At 39.9% G+C, this 14476-nt stretch overlaps 2 protein-coding genes across 4 annotated transcripts in view; both read right to left on the reverse strand.

The window, feature by feature from the left end:
- LOC121718967 (interferon-induced protein 44-like) overlaps positions 1-14476 on the reverse strand; it is a 247328-nt gene that overhangs the window by 144646 nt on the left and 88206 nt on the right. The window lies entirely within an intron of this gene.
- Positions 1-14476, reverse strand: part of LOC121718788 (NACHT, LRR and PYD domains-containing protein 3-like) — a 1510793-nt gene that overhangs the window by 92079 nt on the left and 1404238 nt on the right. The window lies entirely within an intron of this gene.

The following is a 14476-nucleotide window of genomic DNA, read 5'->3' on the forward strand; positions in this document are numbered from 1 at the left end:
CAGATAGTTTTTACTACAACCATCTTATCTTTTGGTGTTTAGGCCTAGCTGATCCACTAAAAAGGGGCAGCATGTGCATGCTAAAGGACAAAGGGAATATGACTACTGATCTGAAGTTTTACCCTTTCTTGGGGTATCCTACTGGCAGACAGATCATTGTCCACACACCAGCATGCCTCCTATGTGTCTGCCACTAACGCGACAAGAGGCCTATGCTTATGTTTTGATACTTCCAGGTTTCATCCAATCAAATGACAGCATCTAAACTGGTTGTACTTCACTTTATGAGGACGCGTCGGAATTAACGACTTCACAATAAAACAAATAATATGAATGACTTCACTAAAGTATTGGACAATTTCGTCACCCCAAAATATTGGTATGGACATGTCCCTATGCAAACATATGCTGGTCTCAAGCTAGCACCTGTAGGTTAGCCTATCTAGTTACGCACGACGATTTTGTGCTTGATGCCATAATCTGGACCTGGCAAAAGAGTAGGCTACCTCGTCATATTATGCTAGCCGACTATATAGTTAAATTAAGACATATAATCTATTCAGAATCGTATATGTTAATGTTAGCAAGCGCGCATTTAGCCTAGTGGTTTGTTTGTTTAGGCAAGGCCTGCCTACCATAAAGGCGGAAATCTTAAACAACGACGACAAGTTCATGCAACGAAATTCTAATTAGTTTATTCCAAATATTCCACATACAGAAAACACAAAGTGAATGACATGAACATAAATAGTGAGTCTCTTACCTTAGGCTACAAACTGTGTGATCTCGATAGCCTACAAGACAAACTTACTGACGCGGACTCTGACTATGTACTTTCGCTTTTGGTTAGACCTACTTAAAAGTCCCTCCCCCTGTCAAAAGCGATTTTAGATGGTAGCTTTAATGAAAGTAGGCTAAATTGATTCCAGTGAATAAATAAATAAATGCAAGATCACCGCTCATCTGTCGAGGCCCAGGATTGGTAGGTAGCCTAGCTTATAAAAAATAAGAATAGGCTAGGATCTACTCTGCCTGAAGAAGGTCTGCCAACCGAAAGCTTGCGCAGATTCAAAGTAAAAACCTTTTTTGCACAGACAGAGAGTTTGCGGATATTTCTTGTATCTTCTATAAATTGATTCCAGTAAAATTATTGAATTTACAAACTCTCGGACAATCTTATAGTTCATGCTGTGCCAATATAATTATTTTTCTAGGCTATCATGTGTTTAGTTGCCGATAGGCCTGCAGTAGATAATAGCCTTATATTTTCACAAAGATTAAATGCAATTTAAAACAGGACATTCTCTCATATGAAAATAGATTTTAAACCTGTAGATGGGAAGATAAACTATAGTCACAAAATAACTGGAGCTGAAAATAATGAAATGCTGTTTTATTATTATTTAAGCTAGTTGGTTATGTTTGAACATGAAGATTTCCTAAAACATGGCTGAGATTATTACCAGAGCTCAAGTTTAAAAATCTACCCATTTCAAATAAATGCTTAATTATGCACATAATGTAGCAGGCCTATTCTACACATATCAACGTATGAAGAACCGTCACCATGACAACAACATGTGTTTTTAGTTCATGCATCAGAATGTAGAATGCTACATGTACAACTGATTTATAAATTCTATGTGAATGACCAGCAGCAGGAGAGCTGGTCTCTTCCGCGGACCCTGGTGCTTGTGCAGCGTGTGGTCACTAAGTGATCTTGCACAGGGACACAGAGTCTGAATAAGCTCACACCCTACATAGAGGGGCTCAATGAATGTGGAGTGGAACGTGTGCAGGTGGGTGAGTGGATCCGAGAAGACGCTGTAGAAGGACAGAGTGCCGGCTGGCCAGTCCAGAAACACTCCTGTTCACACTTCCCTCTCAATGTTTTCATACACCACAGCTACCCTCACTTATAGTGGAGAGTTACAATATACAGTACTTATTGATGGGGGTGGCAATATTACTTATTGATGGGGGTTACAATATTACATATTGATGGGGCACTAAATTACAATATGGGTGTCTACCATTTTACATAGTTGCAGTCTCACAGTTTGCCACCAGGTGACCTCCTGACTGTTCTCTTCACAAACTTGCATTTGCAGTTTCCCTGATTGCCACTAGGGGCACTCTTCAGCACTCTCTACACTGACATGCCTTTGCAGTTTCCCTGTTTGCCACTAGAGGCACTCTTCAGCACTCTCTACACTGGCATGCCTTTGCAGTTTCCCTGTTTGCCACTAGGGGCACTCTTCATCACTCCCTACAATGACATGCCTTTGCAGTATACAGCTCTCCCCTAGAGGAACTCTTAATATACAAGAATGCAGTAACAGAAGACAAAATAATTAAGACAACCAGGCAAGGAAAATGCATGTATAGTGAATGTAAAACACATGATTATTTCAATTTGCTTTAGCTTCAAATAAACCACAGGCTTTCAGTGCCTCCCTGGTGGCCAGTGAAGGCATTGGTGGTGGTCTCTGACCAGGCATTTCAATGTCATGATTGACACATTATCACACTATCACTCTTTTTTTTGTTATCACAGTTCTCTCCTCCTGTGTTCTCTCCTAGTTTCAATGTTATGATTGACACATTATCACACTATCACTGTCATGTTTGCAGCACCATCAGTCACAAGGCATCTCACCTTTCCCAGAATCCCCCATTCCTCCATGACAGAAGTCTTTGTAGCAGCTATGTTGGCTGCCGTATGCCTCTCTGGGAACTTCCCCACAGATAATAAAATGGTGGACAATTTGGCATCACCATCAAATGAAATGACAAGTGATGGCAAGATAAGCATCCATATGGATTGATGTCAATAGGCTATTAGGCTATTTGTTTGATCTTACTCTTTATTCTTTTAGGCTATTTATTTATTTATTTATTCATTCATCAGCTTCTGTCCTCAGCACTACTTGTGTAGTGCACACATTCTCAGACCTGTCACTTATCATCGTAGGGGAGGTTTTTGGAATCATTCCCACATTATAATCATCAGCCAATCAAGGTGGTTACTTCAATCAAGCTCGTGCATAAGTAATGACATCAACCATAGCAACAGAGTTCATCTGTTATCTTAGGAGTTGTCACTTTTCCTTACTAAGAGTAGGTCTGATAGGCTTTGTGAATAACTTTAAAAGAGAAAACTCTTTTAATTGAAGATAAAATGCTTTGTGAATACGGCCCCTGGTGTAGTAAGTTCCATTGATTACAGTGGAAGCTAATTGTTGCAGACACAACGTGAATGGAACGCTTAAGTTACGTGCCTGGTGTGGCCCACCTGTAAACGTGAAAGCATCGGCACTGACACCGACAAATTGAAAAGAAAATCCATGAAGAATGAGGTGCCTGTTACTTATGGACATCAGGGGCTCAGTAAAGGACAATTCAGTGCAGAGTTCAACAAAGTGTACACACACACACACACACACACACTCCCTCCCTCTCTCTCTGTCTTTCTCTCACATACATGCACTCTCTCCCTCCCTGTCTATGACTCTCTCACACACACATATACACGCGCACACACACACGCACGCACACACACACGCACGCACACACACACGCACACGCACACACACATGCACACACACATACACGCACACGCACACGCGCACGCACACACACACACACACGCACACACACACACACGCACACACACACGCACACGCACACGCACACGCACACGCACACACACACACACACACACTATAGAGGAATGGCCATACCATATGTGGCACTGCATGTTGAGCCACGTCTAAGCAATGGGTTTTGTACAACCAGATCCAGTTGTGTGTCTAAGTGTGTATGTGAGGGAGAGAGAATGTGTCTCCATTGAACAAACTCATTAAAGGGAACTCCCAGTCTGTTACTGCACTCCTGCATCTGAAGAGATGTTTGCCCAGAGAAGAGAAGAGAAGACATGATGACTGTATCCTATACATATATCTGGTGTGTAGATATTGTGCACAGGCAGATGTTCTGATGGAAACGTACATTCTTCTTGATCTTCTTGCTCCTGTAGATCACTCTGATGTCCTTCTTGACCTCTGGGCCTGATCCACTTTTGGTAGCATTGTACAGTAAGCTGAGGGATTCCTGCAGGAAGACATTTTCCTTGATCATGACCTTTACTTAGTCTTTGTTCTGACTTGATGTTTGGGGGTCTTTTTAGGCCTTGAGTCTGATAGGAGCGTGAAGTGAGTGAGAGAGAGAGAGAGAGAGAGAGAGAGAGAGAGAGAGAGAGAGAGAGATGGGGTGGGATCAGGACTCAAACCCTTTGGCATGTGGACCCCAGTATGGGTGGCTGAAGCTTGAACTCTTGATGTCTAGCAGATGTCTGCTTGGTTAGTGCTTGGATGGGAGAGCCAGAGCTCTGTGTCTGAACAGGGGCTCCTAGGATTAAACTACAGCAAGAAGAACAGCTCTAATGTGTTCCCGTGCTTCACACTGACATGAAGTTAAAGCAGTAAGTAGAAGAAAAATAGCCAATTAAATTCTATGTGTCTGTGTGTTTATTATTACCTTATGGCCATCTTTTATTTGACCTTTTAAAATGTTGATGAGGTCATCAGGATGCACCCCTTCAGAATTCCCTACTTCTAGACCCATGATGTCACACATGGGAAAGTGCAGGAACTCTCTAGTTCTGCCATCTCTGAACTTGTGGATTTTGAACTGAAATGACAATAAATGAGTTCTAGGCTTGTATTCACAAAGAATCGTATAGGATAAAAGTAACTACTAACTGCCGGATTTGGAGAAACTATATGTACAAAATATGTTACATTTCAACTTCCCCCTGCCGGCAAGTATTTACTAACATAGTATACATGAACTTCTTGTCTGGCTACCCCATGGACGGAACGGAATTTCACGAAGCTCAGCATGCATTCAGAGGGTCATGCTTTAGCCTACTCTACTGTGGTTGCTAAGGTTACGTTTAAGCTATATGACATGACTCCATGCGTACTGTGCATAGACAGTAAAAGAGGGTGGCAACTTGTGATTTCCGTGGGTGTGTTAAGGGTATAAGAGTTGGCTTCACCCACAGATGTGTGGGCTTGTTACTTTGACATTTCATGTGGGTAACATGCTCCCGGCGTCGTGAATAAAGCTGCAGTCTCACACCAGTTGTCTTGGATTCATTTTGACCACACGATGACATTCAACCACCAGATAAATAAGTAAATCATGCATAATTAAAAAATAAGTAAATGTAGGCTACTGTAGGCCTAGCCTACTTGGCTACGCAATAAGGTTTCCATTACAGCAGTGCACGTTCAATGACTGAAAGCGACTGCCTGTCTCGCAATAACAGCGGATGGAAATCCCGACACTCTTTCAACTACATGAAACTTATAGTGAACCATCAAATACCGCCCAGATTTCAGTGCCTATCAGTCCCAACATTTAGCAATATAATCCAATAAAACCGAAAATTGTATGTTATTGATAGCCTATACTGCCGGTATGTCGCTCCAAACGAAACGGATGCCTCACAATAAAACGCAGAAATAAAGACCTGTCTCGATTACAAGCCTGCCCCAAATAAAGCCCTGTGCACGTTTTTTATTATTATTTTGTATGCGTTCTGCAGAGAAGGAAGATTGGCGTTGGTCACGGTTTGGAATGAAAGGGAGAAAACAGTAGGCCTAGAGTAACACAGTGGATATCACTCATATAACTAGGCTATTCATTTTTTTTTTGACAACGTAATTAAGGCGGCAGGCGTGTGATACTAAGGTGGTCGCCTTAGCTACAAAGTGCTGCGGGAAACCCTGGAGTGATAGATAAGAGGTTGTGTTCGTGGTGAAATTAGAAAATACATATTTTAGTCATTTTTTGACCCTCTCTGCTTTCAAATCGCTATATCTCGAAATGGATTTCTGGACTGGACTCATTTTGACATGGCACGCCCCATTTTTAATTGTTTTACCCTGTGTGTTTTTATGTTTTCTTTTTCCTTAAAGGTGTAGGTTTTTGAACATTCTAAGTTCCGCAACAATTGAAGGTTCTAAAATTCTATGTTGAATTCAATGAACCCAGATATTCTTTAGAATGTTCATTTCTCAACATTCCCGTCACACCGGTGTGACGGTACTCCTTTAAGGGTTAATTATGATCTTTACTTTTTAAACTATTCTTTGACTATTTCCCTCCTACGCTTTTATTTGCTATTCCTGTTTGCTTTTTTTTAGGAAAAGCACATTGACCGACCTCTGTGTATGAAATGCGCTAAATAAATAAACTTGACTGGACTAGGACTGTTGGTGTGTAATGTATATGTGTGTATCACAGACACACACACAAACTTGGGTGAGTGGGTTGAGTTCATGCTTTCTACACTCACCCCGCACTGGTCTGTGTTGATATGTTCTTGTTCTTCTCCATGGTCACACGGTTGGGTAGTGCAGACTCTGGTCAGAGTATCTTACTGTGTTCTTACAGCCTCTTCTCAAATCATTTTGGTTTTGTGAGACCAGAACAGCAGACAGGAAACGTTACATGCTGGAAATGCACAAATAATCAGCGCACAAAAAGCAATGACTGTATAACCAACTGACCATTTTGTTTATTCATTAGAGAGTGCTAGTTCAGTAAATGATTTTGTAGAGAACACAACACATATCCATAGTGCATAGTCAAAGAAACAGCTAAGTATGCACAAACACATAACACATACACTTGCAAGGTTTTATCTTTTGATAATAGGCATAAAAGGCACAGCAACATTTCCAGTGTTCTTGTTAGCCCTTAATGGCTGAAGGATGCAAATTGTCTGAATTCACACCCCTTCTCCTCTGTTAAATTTCTTGCGGAGTACTCGTCACACAGATATCACACTCATATCACATGAGCTTTCCATATTAGAGGTAGTTGCTGTGATGAATAGAATGTACATGAATGTGCGTTCTTCAAACACTTTTCAGTCAGTTAAACCCAACACAGGAGTTTTTATTTGTTTATTTGTTTGTTTGTTTATTTATGTCTTAATGTCTGTGCTAAGTTACGGGTACACTGGCGAGTCACGCTGCTCCGCCTGGTATCTGTTTGTTTTGCTTGCTTGTCTGTTAAGCACATTAGCTCTTAGGCACTCTAAGCACTTAGCTCTTTGCTTTTTTCAGTCAGTTACACCAATTCGCCTCTGTTTGCAGTCAGTTAGACCAATGCACTCTGTTTGCAAACTGCCAAAAAAACTCAAAGAAGACGAAGAAGAAGAAGAAGATTTCTGACAGGCCAGAAAACCCTTCTTCTATTTCTGTGAGGTTTTTTTTGGCAGTTTGCAAACGAAGTGCATCACCACCATCTGCTGGACTGAGGTGTAATGGCAAGTGTAGCCTCATTCTGGCTGCCGGGTGAATAAGGCGAATTGGATTAACAGCAAAACATTGTAGTTCTCTTGCAAAAGCTAACACACCTTGCTTAACTCTTCACATCTTCGTAAAAATTGTGTTTTCGTATCAAACAGTAAACACAAGCCATCACAATAATAAGCACACAATGTGCCAACTACACACTAATGGTATAAATAAAAAACACATCTGGCTTTTGCTTTCTCTGTGCACAAGGTAGGCTATGTCAGTTTGAGGTAATACTTTTGTCATAGTTCTGTAAACATACAGGGATCCAAACATCAAGTATTAGTGTTTATTTAGACACATCAAAACAAACACAAGTGTTTTTTTCCAAGTCAAAACACAAAATAGTAATTTCACAGAGAAAAACAAAAAAATCAGTCTACATTGTGTCGTCTCTCTGGGTCCGGCCACAACATTTAATCTACATCACATGCAATGTTCTCTAGTCCAAGGCACCGGGGAAAATATCTTCTGGAATGGCGTATCCAGGCCTGACATGACAATATCCCCACATGTAGACTGATTTTTTTGCCTGTAAAAGGGCTATTTCTTTCTCTTCTTACCCTTCCTCTTCCTCCTCCCCATCCTCCTCTTGCTACTCCTTGTCCTCTTCCTCTAACTTCACCTCCTTGTCCTTGTCATTCTCTCCCTCTCACTATTCTTCAGCCTCCTCTAATTCTTACCTTTCTCACTCTTCCTGCTCCCTCTATTGTACCCATTGTACATTACCCGTGGCTTAGTGCTTAGGCTGATTGCAAAGTGAACTAATTATCTAAAACAGTTTTCACATGAGAAAGTGTGCCAGAGAGTTGGCAAAATAGTGAAAATAATAGCCATACATGTGTATAGATTTGCTAGGAATGTGTTGATCATTTGGAAATTGAGTGTAAAGCATGAGTTGTGTTTACAGTTCTGCAAAAAGAGTGCTGTGTAGTGAATTGTGCATACAGTTGTGCGTGCGTAAGTGTGTGGTACAAAATTGCAAACTGAGTGCAAAGCAGTGTTTGTGCTTTTAGTTTTGCGAACTCAGTGAGTGGTTTTGCTATAAGTATTAATAGTTTTAGAAATTGTGCTATAAGAATCACAGTTGTGTTTAAGCATTCAGAAAAAACTGTAATGTCTGTACTAGGTTGCAGGTGCTGGCAAGTCACGCTGCTCCATATAGTATCTGTTTGTTTGGCTTGTTTGTCTACGACCGAGGTAGCAGCCTGATCCTTTAGCTACTAGAGGAGAACTTAAAAAGACAAGATGAGCTGCAATATTCTATAAACCAGCAACTTGCTGCAGCACACATTCTAAAAATTATGGATTCAAACTACGGTGCACAGATACTACAAAAGTATCGCAATATCCTGAAATTAAAATGTCACGATGCCTAATTATGACCGCCGCGCAGCAAAGCGGCGGTCAAATAGGTTTAGTCAGATTTTTTTTTTTTTCGCATGTCCAAATTTCCGTCAAGGATTCCCGGGACACTGGAAGACCGGGGTACACGAAACTTGGTGGGCATGTAACCCCACAAGGATAGCATGGAACCATCGTTTTTCGTTTTGATCTGTAGCCCCCACGCTGGACTGGACCCCCCGAAAGGAGGGTAGGGCAGACACAGTTTTCTGTGAATATCTCCAGAACCGTAGGGTTTAGGAGGACCATTTTTTTTTGTATGTTGATCTCAAGGGGTCATGTCAACCCATTCCATAACCACTCATTTCATGTATAGCGCCACCTAGTTAAACACAAAAAAGTAAAAATTAGGTGTTGTAATCGCAGGTATCTGTGACCTAACATAGTCAAAACTGAACGAAATTGGAAGTGTAGGATCATTATGACACCCTCCGAATGCATGCCAAGTTTTGTGAACTTTCGTTCATGGGGGGCCTTACAATAAAATAATTTATGTGTACATTTAGTGACTGTACACCAACAAGGATTCCCGGGACACTGAAAGACCGGGGTACACGAAACTTGGTGGGCATGTAACCCCACATGGATAGCATGGAACCATCGTTTTTCGTTTTGATCTGTAGCCCCCCCGCTGGACTAGACCCCCTGAAAGGAGGGTAGGGCAGACACAGTTTTCTGTGAATATCTTGAGAACCGTAGGGCCTAAGATGACCAATTTTTTCCGTATGTTTGCCTCCAGGGGTCATGTTAACCCATTCCATATGCACACATGTGCATAAACAGATACACACGCACACACATACATTCACAGTAATCATACGTATGACACATACTCACACAGTAGACATATGTACGCTAGAGCCCGACCGATAAAGGATTTTGAAGGCCGATACCGATACAAATATTTGTTGATTTAAAAATCCGATATTCCGATATATCGGCCGTTTTTTTTTTTTTTTTCAGAAACGCGCAACAAAACATGAACAGATTTCCCTAACATTAGTTATTTGTAGTTATTTATGAGTATTGACTAAAATAATATGATAATGCATTTTAAAAACAAACTTGTTTATTTTTAAATAATATTGTCACAGTGGAACAGAGGAACATCGAAATATATTAAAGTTCTGATAAATAAAATGTATAAAAATAGAAACTTAAGATATGAAACTTAGTCTTTTTAACAAAAACACACTTGGTAAGCTTCATAAATATAACTTTGAACTAAGACTTAATAATTACAAAAAATAATGATGACATTATTACTATCATCATCATTTGTATTATCATTAAACAAGATAAAGCGTGTGTAATAATTAGTCCCTATTGCCTTATAAGCTACCTTATAATTACAATGTCAGCTTGCTTATCCCTTTACCTGCACTTTTAAAATTATTTCCATCAAGCTACATCAAACCATTTTCAATCATCAGTTGCTGCCTGCCTTCTAAAACCTACTATTTAGTGATCTAAATCCATTATGTAACTCGTTAATGCTGCGGCTGAACGACAGTCTGAAACGCACACTTGGCGTCATTGGATTTCACACACGTGTAAAAGAAAAGCTAACTTTTATGCAGCTACGTTTTGCACAAGCTACGTTTGATACTTTTCCTCTATGTCTAAATGTTCACTCCTCGCACGTCTAACTTACATTTTACAATGCAGGGACTGTAACTACAGATATACTAGTTATAAATACAGTAATCATTACTTTATTTAGGCAGAATAAGTTTGTTGTGGTTTCCAAGCTCATTAATGTTAACATTAGCGGTCTTCCACTGATATTCATGGCATTAGCTAGCTTTGTGGTTAGCTAGTCTATGATGATCCATAATTTAGCAATGGATAACGTCATACTGCAAATTGTAAAACATACTGTACGCTTTCAAAATAACAGGCTGGGGAGAGATGATACGTCTCACTGCTATAACTGTCACGCTATTAAAGAAATACATCTTCAGTCACATTGTCAAAAGTTAAAAGGACATACAGTCAACTACACTGTAACAACGTAACGTAATTACTAGCTAATTCCGCTTCACTCTCGACTTATTTAACAGCAGCAAAACTGGACATTGTTGTCACGAATTTTGTCATGCTTATTTGAGTTAAGATAACTGATGGGGATGTTCTTTTAATTGTTATTCAAGCAATGTATGTCTCGTGACCAAAGCACCATGAACACACTTCACTGATCTCACTCCCGGATGACTGGTTCTCTCTGCCCGACTCTGGCTGGATCAGCAGGTTGCAGGATGTGTGGCGCGTTATACACGAGTGTTGCCAGCAGGGACGGTGTAGAGTGCCCTCTGGTGGACAAACTATACAACGCCAACACTCATGAAGTGGTTGAAGGGTGTTTTCGTCCGTTTTTATTTTATTTTTAAAATATTCATTTATCGGCCATTATAAATGCCGATACCGATAGTTTGGAAAATGCCTAATATCGGCCGATAATATCGGCCCGCCGATAAATCGGTCGGGCTCTAATGTACGCACGCATGCAAACACAGGCACATACGCAGGCACACACACAAGCACGCACACACACACACACACACACACCAACACACATAAACATAAACATGTACACGCACACATGCACACAATTCAAGAATTTCTCAGAATTATGAACAGGCAAGATGGGGGTGGGATTGTATAAAATGAATTTTACATGTGAAATCTATGAACTAATCATGTTTTGGTACTTGTTGTCTAGCAGATACCAGTAAGAATTGAGTGTGGATCATGCAATTTAGTGAGACAGTTAGAATCATATAGGCCTTTCAGCGTGATTTCTTTTTGTGGAAAAAATGTGCTGGACTGGGCGGCGGTCATATTTTGTACCGCTCTGCGGTACATCTAGTTTTATTAGTATCGATACTTTTCAGAATGACCGTGTTCTTTTGAAGTAACATGCGTGTGCGCAAGGCATGCTTCTAGTGCCTCCTCCCTTAGCCTGTGGCTGGCTGTGTGTTTCTTTTCTCCTCACACGTATGAGCAGCTGTCGTGCCATAAACAGCGAAAACATGGCTGCTAGTTTAAGTGAATGTATGGTAACACATAATAATAGGCTAATAACAAGTTGATTTGTTCACTTGCATTTTCTTAGACTTGCTCATTTTTTGAACGTGTATTTTATCTAATGACATATAAAACATAATTAATTGCATCCACATATCCTTATGCACTATGTGCAACTTTTTTTTCCCTAGACTAATACCGTGAGACTGAAGGCTAATTACTCTCACGTATTTCTTAAAGTTACAGGCACTCAATTACACTTACACATCACAAATGTTCACTCAATTAGACCTACACACCACAGATATGCCTCACTGTAATAGTTTTGAGATCAATATGAAGTATTCAAATTGCTATATATGTTTACTAGTAATTATGCAGATTATAAAATATGATACATTATTAACTAAATACACGTTATATGAATTTCAAAATATATGAAATATGACATAAACCATAATTTTCCATGTGTGTGTGTGGCGCAATTCTTGACTTGATATTGAAACATTAAATTTGGTATTGTGACACTAATTCAAACCAGTGCAACAACTCAACAGCACCAACGTTTCCATAAAAGCACCTTTGTTACATCACTCGTAACCAGATATAAACTAGCTAGCTGGCTAGGGGGTCTACAACCTTTTTCAGCCCAAGGACCCCTTGGCTGAGACACTGAGCACGGACCAAAAAAAACAAACAAAAAAACATTAGGCCTGATATTTGGAACTAATTGACACACACATACACACACCCCTACACATGTTAACATGTACATTATCTGTAACATGGGTAATTTGTAGAACTCATTTAAATTTATTCTGTTTATTATTGACATTTTTTCTACCTTAAGGTGATTAATCATGGGACAACAACATGGGCTGTTGGTGAGTGACACTCACAACAACATCATTTCTATCTGAACGATTTGGATACTTTTGGGCAACGAGACCATCCAATCAGAGTGCTAACAATAAATCACATGAACAACCATCTGTGAGCTTCTGAAATGTTCAATAAAGATACCAGGGTCACGATAGTGAAGCGAGGGGAAAGGAGAAGCTTTGTATATCTTTTTACTCCGCTAAGTGTTTATGTTGAAACCCAAAATGGACATTTTACTTCATCAAATGCTTAAAAAAACAACTAACATCTATTTTTACTTGCTAAAGTTGTTAAGAAGACATTGTTTTTTCCCCCAGTAAACTGTTAGCTGCCATTACTCCATTGAGATGAAATGGGATTTAGCTAAATAGCGGTGGTTTTGCTAATAAAGTTGCTAGTTGTCTGCTGCCCTCATTAGTTGCACTGTGTTGCCCGGTGGTGCCCGGTGGTGCATCATCAGCTATACAGTTAACAATCACAGCTTGAGTCTGGATGCAATATCTCATAGCCTACCCAGTGAGAGGTCGTCTGACCCTTGTGAGTGGCACAGATTCTGGGGCAGATGGACGTCACTTATTTTGGTTTTGACGCTAACTAAATGATGCATGTTCCCATGGTGATCACATGATTGCATGAAGACTCATATGTAGCCTATATGATATTTTATAACCTAATACAAATCATCTTTTCTATGTTCTGTTTATGTTTATGTAGCCTATATAGGACGTTTTTAATTTTTCTGAAGAGGGAAAAAAATGCTTCAGATGAAATAATTTGGCGGACCCCCTGCAGTACCTCCGCGGACCCCCTAGGGGTCGTGGACCCCCGGTTGAATATCACTGTACTATACAGTATTAATTAAATACACTTTATATGAATTTCAAAATATATGAAATATGACATAAGCCATCATTTTCCGTGTGTGTGGCACAATTCTTGACTTGATATCGGTATCGAAACATTAAATTTGGTATCGTGACAACACAAATTCAAACCAGTGCAACAACTCAACAGCACCAACGTTTCCATAAAAACACCTTTGTTACATCACTCGTAACCAGATATAAACTAGCTAGCTGGTTAAGTTAACCAACTTTATACCAGTTGATACCAGTTACTCCTCTGTCATAATATACCAATGTATGATAACAAACAACTCTCATTTATACTCTGTGTTGTTCGGCTTTGCCCCTGATGTCTGGTAAATGTAATCAAGTCAAGTCAAGTCAGTTTTATTTGTATAGAGCATTTAACATGCACAGAGTGTAACCCAAAGCGCTCCAAATACAAGGCAAAAACCGAGCGGCGTAGTCGGCAGCGTACCCATGATACCAAGACATACAAGACCGACAACAAACATATAAAATAAAAATTAAAAAAGAAGATCCAATTTCCAAACAGGCTGAAAATGTCCAGGGGCAATTTTTGATGGACTATTAAAGGCACACTATGCAAGATTCTAATCTTTACGAAGCCAATTTGATTGTAAACAAACTTGTAATACGCGAATCGTTCACCTAGCATAGCATAGACGTAGCAAGTCCCTACCGAGAAAACCAGCAATGCAACTTTCAAATCTTGTGAGAATCGTGAAACATTACCTTGTCAGTAGATATAGCTATTCGGAGATAGTTTTTGCTTATTGTTAATCCTTCACCTCCACAACAAAAGCATTTGCATTGTGTACAAGGGGAATAAGTCGCAAGATGTTTGCTATTTACAATAGCAGAGTAACATACATTGCGACTCTAGAGGGAGATCTACACTCTCCAAAAATACCTAAACCT

The sequence above is a fragment of the Alosa sapidissima genome, chromosome 9 (assembly GCF_018492685.1).
Source record: "Alosa sapidissima isolate fAloSap1 chromosome 9, fAloSap1.pri, whole genome shotgun sequence".
NCBI classification, from domain to species: Eukaryota; Metazoa; Chordata; class Actinopteri; order Clupeiformes; family Clupeidae; genus Alosa; species Alosa sapidissima.